Source organism: Scyliorhinus torazame, chromosome 8 (genome assembly GCF_047496885.1).
Source record: "Scyliorhinus torazame isolate Kashiwa2021f chromosome 8, sScyTor2.1, whole genome shotgun sequence".
Classification (NCBI taxonomy): Eukaryota; Metazoa; Chordata; class Chondrichthyes; order Carcharhiniformes; family Scyliorhinidae; genus Scyliorhinus; species Scyliorhinus torazame.
In genome coordinates this window covers 250,533,245-250,545,823 of record NC_092714.1, presented here as the reverse complement: position 1 = coordinate 250,545,823, position 12,579 = coordinate 250,533,245, and the positions used below count along the sequence as shown (strand labels likewise).

Genomic DNA, 12,579 nt, shown 5'->3' with positions numbered 1-12,579 from the left:
ATTGTTGCTTTTAAAGATAGTACAAGTTAACTGTGACTGAGGGACAATCATCTATTTTCTTGTAGCTGATTAGGAAACTTTGAGTGGGAATTATGGCTTGCTAGAAGGCATTACGTAGAGAGCATTGGTGTTTCTTTGCTCTTGATTACATATTTTGACTTCTCAACTATTGTGCCATGTTACATGACCTGTAACCCAGATAGTGTTTTTAGTTGTTGAGCTATCTAGGCAAATTCATAGCATGCCACAGGATCAAATAGCTAGCTGTAACTGCATCTGATCTGCATGTCGTATTTGGAGCATTCAATAAATGCTGAAAATTCTTTGGAGTCGAGTAACTTAGATGTTAGTCCCTGTGAGATGTGTGTGCATTCCCATGTTCAACAAAGAGAAAACCCAGTAAGTCTACGTTTTGTCAATAATTTGACTTGGAGATTTGTTTTACATACTAATGAATTTCCACAAGTAAGACATCTGGCAGACAAAAAATGCTACTGTTAATTTTAAGCTGCTAACTACAGCATACTCCCATACAATCTACAATTCTCCTTTTATGAATAGTTTGGTGTTTTCTTAGATTTTAAGCAAGTAGAACAAGCATCCACAGATACCCAGTCCTTTACGTCACTTAACATGGAAATTCTTCAGTAGTGTGTGCCAGTTGTGTTTGAGCAACTATTGTTGGTATTTGTACCATGTGAAAATTAAATTAATACCAGAAGGTCATTTTAAGAATATAAACATTCTTATAACTGAATTACTACTGTCAACAACTTATTGAAGTTCTGTTAAATATGAACCGGTTTTATTTTGATTAGGTTAACTTTGAAATATTTAAATTAATTATACCTGACTTTAAGTTATTTTTCAGGTGTTAATCCAGAGTTTTCTAAATAACTATGGTAAATATTGTGGCTAAATTACTTGTTTGTTTTGCAAGAAGAAAATTGAAACTTTCTAATATTTTGGGACTTGCCAAACAAACTCTTATTGCAGCTTTTCCAGGTGAAGTAATGCTCTATTTCTGCATGCTGAAGCAGTTCACACTAATCTGTGCAGTGAATAAGATTGACATTGTACCAACTTTTGGCAGGCATTTTCAGCCCACATTCGCCGTCAGAGAATGGTGACATGGGTGGAAAATATGGCGAGGTCTCCCACCCCCCTCCATCCCCAACTGAATATTCAAACCGTCATGTTGGTGAGGTTTACAACAGCCAATTCAAAACGTGAATCAGTCAAGGAAATTCCTCTGGGGCGCAAATGTAATAGCCCCCCGGAGGGAGAGGAACATGCAAGGCACTGTCCCTTGGCACAGGCTGGCATTAATGTGGGGGTAAGAGAGCCCAATGATTGTGGGGATGGGGGTGGGAGGGTGAGCGGTCAAATTGTGTGTGTGGGGTGGGGAGGCACACACACACACCGATAATTGATTGGGGTGGTGAAGGGGAGGAGTGGACTTCAGTTCTGATCAGAGATCTCTTAAAGATGGCACTCTGATTTCTGTATAGTCAGCCTTGTCAGTTCCATCTGTCCCTGCCCTGCCAGAGTGACAGTGTAAATCCCACCCATTTTTCTTTTCTCCAGAGAGGTTCATGATCTGGAGTGAAAACTGGACTGTGCAGCTGGAGAGCTACATGCTGATTTTCAGTCAGAACCTGACAGTTTGATAAAATATGGTAAGATTCTGACCCTAGTGTTTTCAGAACATTCAGCCTTGCAGGAGTTGAATCAGAGGTTAATTTTGCTTTTAACTTTGTTTGTGTCCTGTTTGAATTAAGTTGCTTGTGCAAGAATTTAAATACAAATGCAAGAATTTAAATACAAATGAATTGATGTGTTATTTTACCCAAGGTAAGTACAGTATTTTCGAATTGTATTGCTTTTGTTTCTTCTTTGACACCCAAATCTTCCCCTCCACCACTTCTCTTGGCTGTTCCCCTGCCAATTTGATGTTAGCCCCCTAGTCTGACATCTGTAATATCACTAGCTTGCTGCTAATATTATCATCTGTAGACTCCAAATACTCTTTTAGCTGACTGCCAGTTCTCCACCTGCCTTAAGTTTAATTTCATCCAAAGCTGTCCATATTCTATCCTGCACTGAGTCCTATTACCTCGGAGCTTGCTGATCTACTTTGGCTTCCAATTCCCCAATGGCTCCAGGTTATCATTCTCATGCTTAAATCCGTTCATTAAATTGACCCTTCCCATCTCTAATAATGTCCAACTTAAGTACACTTATTCCTCCAATTCTGCCCTTTGTGTATCCCTACTTCTTTTGTCCACTGTTGGTGGCTATCCATGAACATGTGGATTTTTAAAAGGATCAGGCCATTTGGCCCCTTGAGCCTGTTCCACCATTCCAATAAGATAATGCCTGATTCCACGTTCCTACTTGCCCTCGATAACCTTTCACTCCCTTGTTAATACAGACATATGCTCCTAAGTTCTGGAATTCCCTATCTGAATCACTGCCTCTCCATAGATCACGGAAACAGGCCCTTCGGCCTAACTTATCCATGCCGTCCAGTTTTTAACCACTAAGCTAGTCCGAATGGCCTGCATTTGCCCATATCCCTCTATACCCCGGTAGCACAGTGGTTAGCACTGTTGCTTCAAAGCACCAGGGGTCCAGGTTTGATTCCCGGCTTGGGTCACTGTGCAGAGTCTGCACGTTCTTCCCATGTCTGCGTGGGTTTTCTCCAGTTTCCTCCCGCAAGTGCCGAAAGACGTGTTGTTAGGTGAATTGGACATTCTGAATTCTCCCTCCGTGTACTCGAACAGGTGTCGGAATGTGGCGACAAGGGCATTTTCACAGTAACTTCATTGCAGTGTTAATGTAAGCCTACTTGTGACACCAATAAAGATGACTATTATTATTACCCATCTTACCCATTTAACTGTCCAAATGCTTTTTAAAAGACAAAATTATACCCGCCTCTTCTACTGCCTCTGGCAGCTTGTTCCAGATGCTCACCACCCTCTGTGTGGGGAAAAAATTGCCCCTCTGGACCCTTTTCTATCTCTCTCCTCTCACCTTAAACCTATGCCCTCAGTTTTAGACTCCCCTACCTTTGGGAAAAGATGCTGACTATCTATCTTACCTCTACCCCTCATTATTTTATAGACCTCTATAAGCTCACCCCTAAGCCTTCCTACGCTCCAGGGGAAATGAAATGCCAGTCTCTCTAGCCTCTGCTTATAACTCAAACCATCAAGTCGCATCCTAGTAAATCTTTTCTGCACTCTTCATAGTTTAATAATATCCTTTCTATAATAGGGTGACCAGAACTGTACACAGTATTCGAAGTGTGGCCTTCGTGTGAACTTAATGCCTTGTACAATTTCAGCAAGACATCCCAACTCTTGTAGTCAATGTTCTGACCAATGAAACCAAGCATGCCGAATGCCTTCTTCACCACCCAGTCCACCTGTGACTCCACTTTCAAGGAGCTATGAACCTGTACTAGATCTCTTTGTTCTATAACTCTCCCCAACACCCTACCATTAACTGAGTAGGTCCTTCCCCGATTTGATCTACCAAAATGCATCACCTCACATTTATCTAAATTAAAGTCCATCTGCCATTCATCGGCCCACAAGCCCAATTGATCAAGATCCCGTTGCAATCCTAGATAACCTTCTTCACTGTCCACTGTGCCACCAATCTTAGTGTCATCTGCAAACTTAGCAACCATGCATCCTAAATTCTCATCCAAATCATTAATATAAATAACAAATAATAGTGGACCCAGCACTGATCACTGAGGCACACCACTGGTCACTGGCCTCTAGTTTGAAAATCACCCCTCTCCAACCACCCTTTCTTTGTCTTCTGTTGTCAAGCCAATTTTGTATCCAATTGGCTACCTCACCCTGGATCCTGTGAGATTTAACCTTTTGCAACAACCTACCATGCGGTACCTTGTCAAAGGCCTTACTAAAGTCCATGTAGACAACGTTGACTGCACTGTTCTCATCTACCTTCTTGGTTACCCCTTCAAAAAACTCAATCAAATTCATGAGACATGATTTTCCACTCAAAAAGCCATGCTGACTGTCCCTAATCGGTCCTTGCCTCTCTAAATGCCTATAGATCCTGTCTGTCAGGATCAACAACTTACCCACCACAGACATTAGGCTCGCCGGTCAGTAGTTCCCAGGCTTTTCTCTGTGGGCCTTCTTAAACATAGGCGTGCATTTTCTCCATAGCTATTTTAAAACTAGTGGAATTATGATCACTGGTCCTAAAGTCTCCTTTACTAATACTTCTGTCACCTGCCCTTCCTTATTTCCCAAGAGGAGACCAAGTTTTGCTCCCTCTCTAGTCGGGCCATCCACATACTGAGTGAGAAATTCCTCCTGAATACACTCAACAGATTTCTCTTCATCTAAGCTCCTAATACTATAGCTGTCCCAGTCAATGTTGGGAAAGTTAAAGTCCCCAACTATTACCTCCCTATTTTCCTTGAAGCTATCTGTAATCTCCCTACATATTTGCTCCTCCATTTCCCACTGACTATTTAATAATAATAATCGCTTGTCACGAGTAGGCTTTAATGAAGTTACTGTGAAAAGCCCCTAGGTGCCCCGGCGCCTGTTCGGGGAGGCCGGTACGGGAATTGAATCCGCGCTGCTGGCATTGTTCTGCATCACAAGCCAGCTATTTAACCCACTGTGCTAAACCAGCCTCCAGGAGCCTGTAGTACAATCCTATCAAAGTGATCACTCCCTTTCAGTTCTACCCATATAGACTCAGTGGGAGAACCCTTGGATATATCCACTCTCCATACTGTCACTCAGATATATCCACTCTCCATACTGCCGTGATATTCTCCCTAATCAAAAACGCAGCTCTCCCTCTTCTCGTACCTCCTATTCTATCTTTCCTACAGCATCTGTACCCTGGAACATTGAGTTGCCAGACCTGCCCCTCCCTTAGCCATGTTTCAGTAACAGCTATAATATCCCAGTCCATGTACCTGTTATGGAATGGGTTAAGAGTCATTCCAGTTACATATCTCATTGATGTTAAGTATCCAATAATTGACACTGGTATGTAAAGAGGCTGCAGGTGATCTTTGTTGACAAGTGATGTGGTGATTGAGTTTTGTACAGAGCTGTGTTCAAGGAGAATAAAGGTGTTTGTAAAAAGGAGCAGAATTCTTGAATCTTTACTCAACAGTAGCTGGAAGCTAACAGTACCCATCCATGGCCAGAGTTCATCTGCCTTGCCCGCCAGCCTCTTGCATTGAAATTAATGCAGTTTAATCTAAACTTCCCTTGCTCTCTGCCTTGCTTTCTCAGATTATCTGTCAGGTTATGTTCTGTCAGGTTATGTTCTGTCCGGTTATGTTTTGTACACTCTCCCTGTGTTTTGTTTCTCTTACTGGACCCATTCACTGAGTTCGCCACAGTCTCTGTATTGTGGCCCTTTTTGATTTTTGACTTTGGTTTCTCTGCCTTTTGCTTTTCCCCTTACTGAATTTTGTTTCTGTCCACACTTTACTTCTCTCCATGTTCGTGAACGGTTCTCATCCCCCACTGCATTAGTTTAAACCCTCCCCAACAGCACTAGCAAACACTCCCCCTAGGACATTGGTTCCAGTCCTGCCCAGTTGCAGACCGTCCGGTTTGTACTGGTCTCACCTCCCCCTGAATCGGTTTCAATGTCCCAGGAATTTGAATCCCTCCCTCTTGCACCATCTCTTAAGCCACATATTCATCTTATCTATCCTGAAATTCCTACTCTGACTAGCAGGTGGCACTGGTAGCAATCTTGAGATTACTACCTTTTTGAGGTCCTACTTTTTAGTTTAGCTCCTAACTCCCTAAATTCAGCATGTCCCATTTTTTGCCTATATGCACCATGACAGCTGGCTGTTCACCCTCCCCCTCCAGAATGTCCTGCAGCTGCTCCGAGACATCCTTGACCCTTGTACCAAGCAACATACCATCCTGGAGTCTCATTTGCATCCACAGAGACGCCTGTCTATTGTGGTGTGACCAACTCACTGAACATGCTATCCACGACTTCCTCGGCATCATGGATGCTCCAAAATGAATCCATCTGCAGCTCCAGAGCCATCAAATGGTCAAACAGGAGTTGCAGTTGGACACACTACCTACACTTGAAGGAGCCAGGGACACTGGAAGGGTCCCTGAATTCCCACATTGCACAAGAGGAGCATGACATGGGTCCTGCCATGACTTAACACTTAAGTTAACATAAAATAACAACTACAATGCCAAGAGAAAAAAGAAAAGAAAAACTATTTACCAGTCTCCAGCCACTCACTTACCTGCAGGCTGTGATGTCACGGTTTCTTTCTACATCTCCCTCATAGGTCCACCTCTCCACTCCTCCCGATGAAGAGCACCTCTTTCCCCTCAGCACCTCTTTCCCACTCGGCTCCAGATTCTCAATATCCTCACTCTGGCTGAAATCTCACTCCGGCTGACTGGCCGGGTGCAAGCGCTCCACTTTTCCTTTTAAGATGCTCCTTAAACCCACCTCTGATGAAGCTTTTATTCACCCCAATAACAAACATTATTGGCCCTTGTCGTAGGGAATTAGATTTCTCAACTGTAAAATGAGCCAGTAGAAGATGCTGAAGGGGCTGATCGGTTTGGAGGTTTTTGAAAATTTGCCATGTCATAATAACTGAATAGGTTAGCTGTTCCATTTAGTTGATTGATGGTAACTGGCTATATTGAAGGATTAATAATTGTGATGTTCTAGTACATTTGTGTAAAAAGCCACATAGCTGGGGATGTTTATGTGTAAGTAATTTTTGTAATAATCTTTGCTTGTCACACAATGCTGTAGTCCTACATTTGCTGAGGTCTGAGTTATATTACCTCTACTTTTTAAAAAAAAAATGTTTTATTCTCCTCCATTTTCACATCTTCTCCCACATTTACATCCATCAACAATAAACAATAATCAGCAAGATATGTCAGTCCCCATAATAACAACAACGATCCCATCTACCCACCAACCCCCAAACCTCAACCCGCATGTTTACATAAACAAATTCCCCCCAACTTTCCACCCCAGCTAGACCACTCGGACCCTGTTCTGCCAGGCTCCGATGGCCGCAGCCCCTCCCCCCACCTCACTCCCGTTCACTGGCCGGCACACACCGGCCAGCGTGGAGGCCCCCGCCCGGGTCCCTTTCCCACTTGCCCGGCCCCAGGAAAGCCCAATGATCCCCTTTTAGCACACAAACCCCACCTATCCACCTACACCCCAAAGAACTCTCATTTTGAGTGAAAGTCCCGTCCCTTCCCTCGTCCAAATGTATACCACCTTGGCTCCTTTAATCTCTACACCCGCGCGCAGTGATACAAAAAAGAAGAAAATACAGTCATGAGGTTACATCGGCACATGGCCATTCCTCAGTTTGTCAGTTCTGCCACAGTCCTTCTGCTTTCGCAAACTCCTTCGCTGCTTCCGCCGTTCCAAAATAAACGTCCCTGAGCTTGTAAGTCACCCTCCGCTTCGCTGGATATACAATGCCACACCGCACCTTGTTAATGTACAGTGCCCTCTTCACCTGGATGAAGGCAGCCCGCCTCCTTGCCAGCTCCACCGTAAAGTGCCAGCCCACTGCACCACCTGCTTCTTCTTGGCCCAGCTCAGGACCTTCTCCTTCACCCTGTACCTACGGAAGCACCGAGTCACTGCCCTTGGCGGCTCACTCGCCTTTGGTACAGGCCTCCACGACCGATGAGCCCGATCCAGTTCATATCGGGAGGGGTCTTCCCCCTCCCCCAGTAGTTTTGCCAGCATCGCGGCAAAATACTCAGTCGGCTTCGGTCCTTCAACTCCTTCGGGCAGCCCCACAATCCTCAAGTTCTGTCGCCTGGATCTATTTTCCAGCTCTTCCATTTTTCCTCGCAGATCCTTGTTAGTATCCATCACCTTCCGCATTTCTTTCCCCATCGAGGCAAGTTGATCACCGTGCTGCAATAACGTCTCCCCCACCTCCTTCAGCGCCTCCCCTTGCTCTCGCACCTCCGCCACTGCGCTCGCCACCTCCGTCCTCACCGGGGAAACCGCCTCCTCCACCAGCACACTCAAAACCTCCCTCATCTCCTTCCTCACCGTCTCCATGCATTTCGCAATCTGCGCCAACTGCTTTTCAAATTCCGCAGCCATCACCTTGGTTATTTCTTCAGCCGTAAGCAGTGCGGCCTTCCCTGGTGCTCCAGCCTCCGTTTTTTCTGGTGACCCCGCGGTGACCTTTCCACTCCCCGACGGACCTCCAGCTGGTTTTTTTTTTTCGGCCGTTTTTCTGCTCACCCTCGACATTTTTCTTTGGGTTTTTTTTCCCTCCTGTGTCTTCTCAGTGCCTCCTCCGTGCCTTCGCCCTTCTGCCGCCTCCGCGGACCCTGGGACCGGGCTTAAAGCCCCAAAATTGCCGTTCCCGAGCGGGGGCTCTCCATTTTGCGGCTGCCTCCCGCCCGCCGTCACCGGAAGTCCATATTACCTCTACTTAGCTTGGCATATCACATGCACCAGTAAATAGAACTGCGCAAACTTCCTATGCGCCTTCATTGTAATTCTTAATTCCCATTATAAAAGACCTTTGAAAGGTAGGAGGGATTCTGATATTTGAGATGGTTTTGATTTCATACATCGTAATGCTGATAATGCTTTAATTGGGTTTGTAGCTATGAACATCGAAGTAGGAGCAGAAATAGGCCATTTGGCCCCTTGAGCATGCATTACCAATCAATCATGGCTGCTCTGTTTGGTTTCAAATTCCACATTCCCATCGAGCCCCCGCATAACCGTTGATTTCCTTGCCTTGCATGAATCTATCTACCTCCGCCTTAAAAATATTCGATCATAGAAAGGTTACAGCACAGGAGGCCATTCGGCCTATCTTGTCCATGCCAGCCTGATGACACCCAGGTGCTCTTTCTAATCCCACTTTCCAGCACTCGGTCCATCGCCCTATTGCTTACAACACTTGAGGTGTAGATTCAGGTTCTTTTTAAAATAGTTTACGGTCTCTGCCTCCACCACCAACTCGGGCATGGAATTCTAGACTCCCACTATCCTCGGCGTAAAAATCGTTCTTCCTCATGTCCCTGCTACACCTTCTGCCACTTACCTTGAATTTATGCCCCATGGTTCTCGAACTTTCCACCAAAGGAAACAATTTTACCCTGTCCACTCTATCTATTCCCCACATAATTTGTACACCTCAATTAAGTAACCCCTCTACTTTCACAAAAACATGGTTAAAAGAAGGGCAGGATTGACAGCTGAACGTTGGAGGATATAGATGCTTCAGGAGAGATAGAGGGGGATATAAAAGGGGTGGGGGAGTAGCATTACTGGTTAAGGAGAATATTATGGCCGCACTGCAGGAGGACACCTCTGAAGGCTCGTACAATGAGGCAATCTGGGTAGAGCTCAGGAACAGGAAGGGGGCAATCACAATGTTGGGGGTTTATTACAGGCCCCCTAACTGCCAGCGAGAGATAGAGGAGCAGATCGGTAGAGAGAATTTGGATAGGTGCAAAAGTAACAGGGTTGTTGTGGGAGGGGATTTTAACTCCCCCTACATTGACTGGGTCTCACATAGTGCTAGGAGCTTGGATGGGGCAGAGTTTGTAAGATGTGTCCAGGAAGGTTTCTTCTAGGATGGGGACAGTCAAAACCCTGATGAGTATAAAGAAAGTAGGAAGGTACTTAAGTGGGAAATGAGGAGGGGTCATGAAAACCCCTTGGCAAGTAGGATAAGGTGAATCCCAAAGCTTTTGATTCATATGTAAAAAGCAAGAAGGTGGCCAGGGAAAGGATTGGACCACTTAAGGACAGTGGGGGGAATCTATGTGTTGAGCCAGAGGAAATGGGTGAGTTACTAAATGAGTACTTTGCATCAGTGTTCACCAAAGAAAAGGACTTTGTGGAAGATTATTCTTGGATAGGGTGTGTGGACAGTCTGGGTCATGTTGACATTGAAAAGGAGGAGGTGTTTTAAAAGATATTTAGGCAGATAAGTCTCCTGGACCGGATAGGATTTACCCCATAATACGGAGGGAAGCAACGGAGGAAATTGCTGGGGCCTTAACTGATATATTTGTATCCTCATTGGCTACAGGTGAGATCCTAGAGAACTGGAGAATAGCTAATGTGGTAATGCTGTTTAAGAAAGATAGCAGGGATAATCCAGGAAACGATCGGGTGGTGAGCTTCACATTGGTAGTAGGTAAATTATTGGAGAGAATTCTCAGAGACAGGATTTATACCCATTTGGAAACAAATGGTCTCATTAGCGATAGACAGCATGGTTTTGTGAAGGGGAGGTCATGCCTCACTACCTTCATCAAGTTTTGTTGTGCAGGTGACAAAGATGATTGATATAGGGAGGACAGTGGATATTGTTTTCATGGACTTCAGTAAACCTTCGACAAGGTGCCTCATGGCAGACTGGTACAATAGGTAAAGTCACATGGGATCAGAGGTGAGGTGGCAAGATGGATACAGAACTGGCTCAGTCACAGAAGGCAAAGGGTAGCAGTAGAAGGGTGTTTTTCTGAATGGAAGGTTGTGACTAGTGGTGTTCCACAGGGATCAGTGCTGCGTCTCTGCTGTTTGTAGTATACATGAACGATTTGGAGGAAAATATAGCTGGTCTGATTAGTAATTTCGTGGATTACACCAAGGTTGGTGGAGTGGCAGATAGTGTTGAGGATACAGCAGGACTAGATAGGTTGGAGACTTGGACAGAGAAATGGCAAATGGTGTTTAATCCAGACAAATATGAGGTAATGCATTTTGGTAGGTCCAACATAGAGGGGAAATATACTGTAAATGACAAAGCTCTTGGGACTATAGAAAGTCCGAGAGATCTGGGCGTGCAGGTCCACAGATCTTTCAAAGTGGCAACACAAGTGGACAAGATAGTCAAGAAAGCTCCAAGCCTGTACCGGTCATGATACCAGTTTGGCCGGAATGCTTGCCTTCATTGGAAGGGGCATCAAGTTTAAAAACTGGCAAATGATGCTACAGTGGTAAAGAACCTTGGTTCCTTACCGCAAGTGCCTACTGCACTTGGAATAATGTGTACAATTCTGGTCGCCACACTAGCAGAAGGTGTGGAGGCTTTGGAGAGGGTGTATAGAAGGTTTACCAGGATTTTGCCTGGTCTGGAGGGTGTTGGCTATGCGGAGAGGATGAATAGACTCAGACTGTTTTCATTAGAACGACAGAGGTTGATGGGTGACCTGATAGAGTTCTACAAAAGTATGAGGGGCATGGATAGAGTGGATGGGCTGGCACTCTTTCCCAGGGTGGAAGAGTCAGTCACCAGGGGGCATAGGTTTAAGGTCCATGGGGCAAAGCTTAGAGGAGATGTAAGAGGCAGATTTCTTACACAGAGGGTGTTGAGTGCCTGGAATGCGTTGCCAGGGGCGGTTGTGGAAGCAGATACATTAACGGCGTTCAAAAGGAATCTTGAAAAATAAATGGATAGAATGGGGTTAGAGGGATACGTCACTAGAAAGTGCTGAGGGTTTCGGCCGGCCAAGGGTGGTATCATGACCGGTACAGGCTTGAAGGACCGAAGGGCCTGTTCCTGTGCTGTATTGTTCTTTGTTCCATGGAAAATAACCCTAACCTATCCAATCCCTCCTCAAAGCTACACTTTTCTAGCCCTGGCAACATTCTTGTAAGTCTCCTCTGCACTCTGCCCAGAGCAATTATGTCCTATAACGCAGATATAGTAGTCCAGGAGGAACACAGATATTGTATGGGATAACCATAAAGAATGTACTCGAAGGGTTGAAATCCTTGAAAGTTGATAAATCACCAGGGCCAGATGGATTGTTTCCAAGGCTACTAAGAAAGAAAGGGAGGAGATAGCAAATGCTCCGAGGGATACAGGGGAGGTACGGTTGGATTGGAGAAATGCAAACGTGGTTCCATTGTTTAAAAAAGGATCGAATGAAATGCTAAACAATTATAGGCCAGTTAGTTTTACGTCGATGGTGGGCAAATTAATAGAATTAATCCTGAGAGATAGGATTAACCTTCACATAGAAAGGCATGGACTAGTCAGTGATAGTCAGCATGGATTTGTTAATGGAAGGTCTTGTCTGGATTGAATTATTTGAGGAAGTGACAAGGGATGATGAAGGTTGTGTACATGGATTTAAGCAAGGCATTTGACAAGGTACCACAGGACATATTGTACAGCACAGTACAGGCCCTTCGGCCCACGATGTTGTGCCGAACTAGTTTGAAACTAAGATTAAATCAACCTACTCCCAATCATTCTAGTGCACTCCATATGCCTATCCAATAACCGCTTGAAGGTTCCTAAAGTGCCCGACTCCACTACCATACCTGGGAATGCGTTCCACACCTCAACCACTCTCTGAGTAAACAACCTACCTCTGACATCCCTCCTATATCTTCCACCATGAACCTTATAGTTATGGCCCCTTGTAACAGCTACATCCACCCAAGGAAAAAGTTGCTGAACGTCCACTCTATCTATCCCTCTCATCATCTTATACATCTCAATTAAGTCACCTCTCATCCTCCTTCACTCCA

At 45.0% G+C, this 12,579-nt stretch overlaps 1 protein-coding gene across 4 annotated transcripts in view; it reads left to right on the top strand.

Annotated features, from left to right (window-relative positions):
• Window positions 1-12,579, top strand: part of osbpl2b (oxysterol binding protein-like 2b) — a 120,621-nt gene that overhangs the window by 15,759 nt on the left and 92,283 nt on the right. The gene's annotated exons all lie outside the window — the stretch shown is intronic.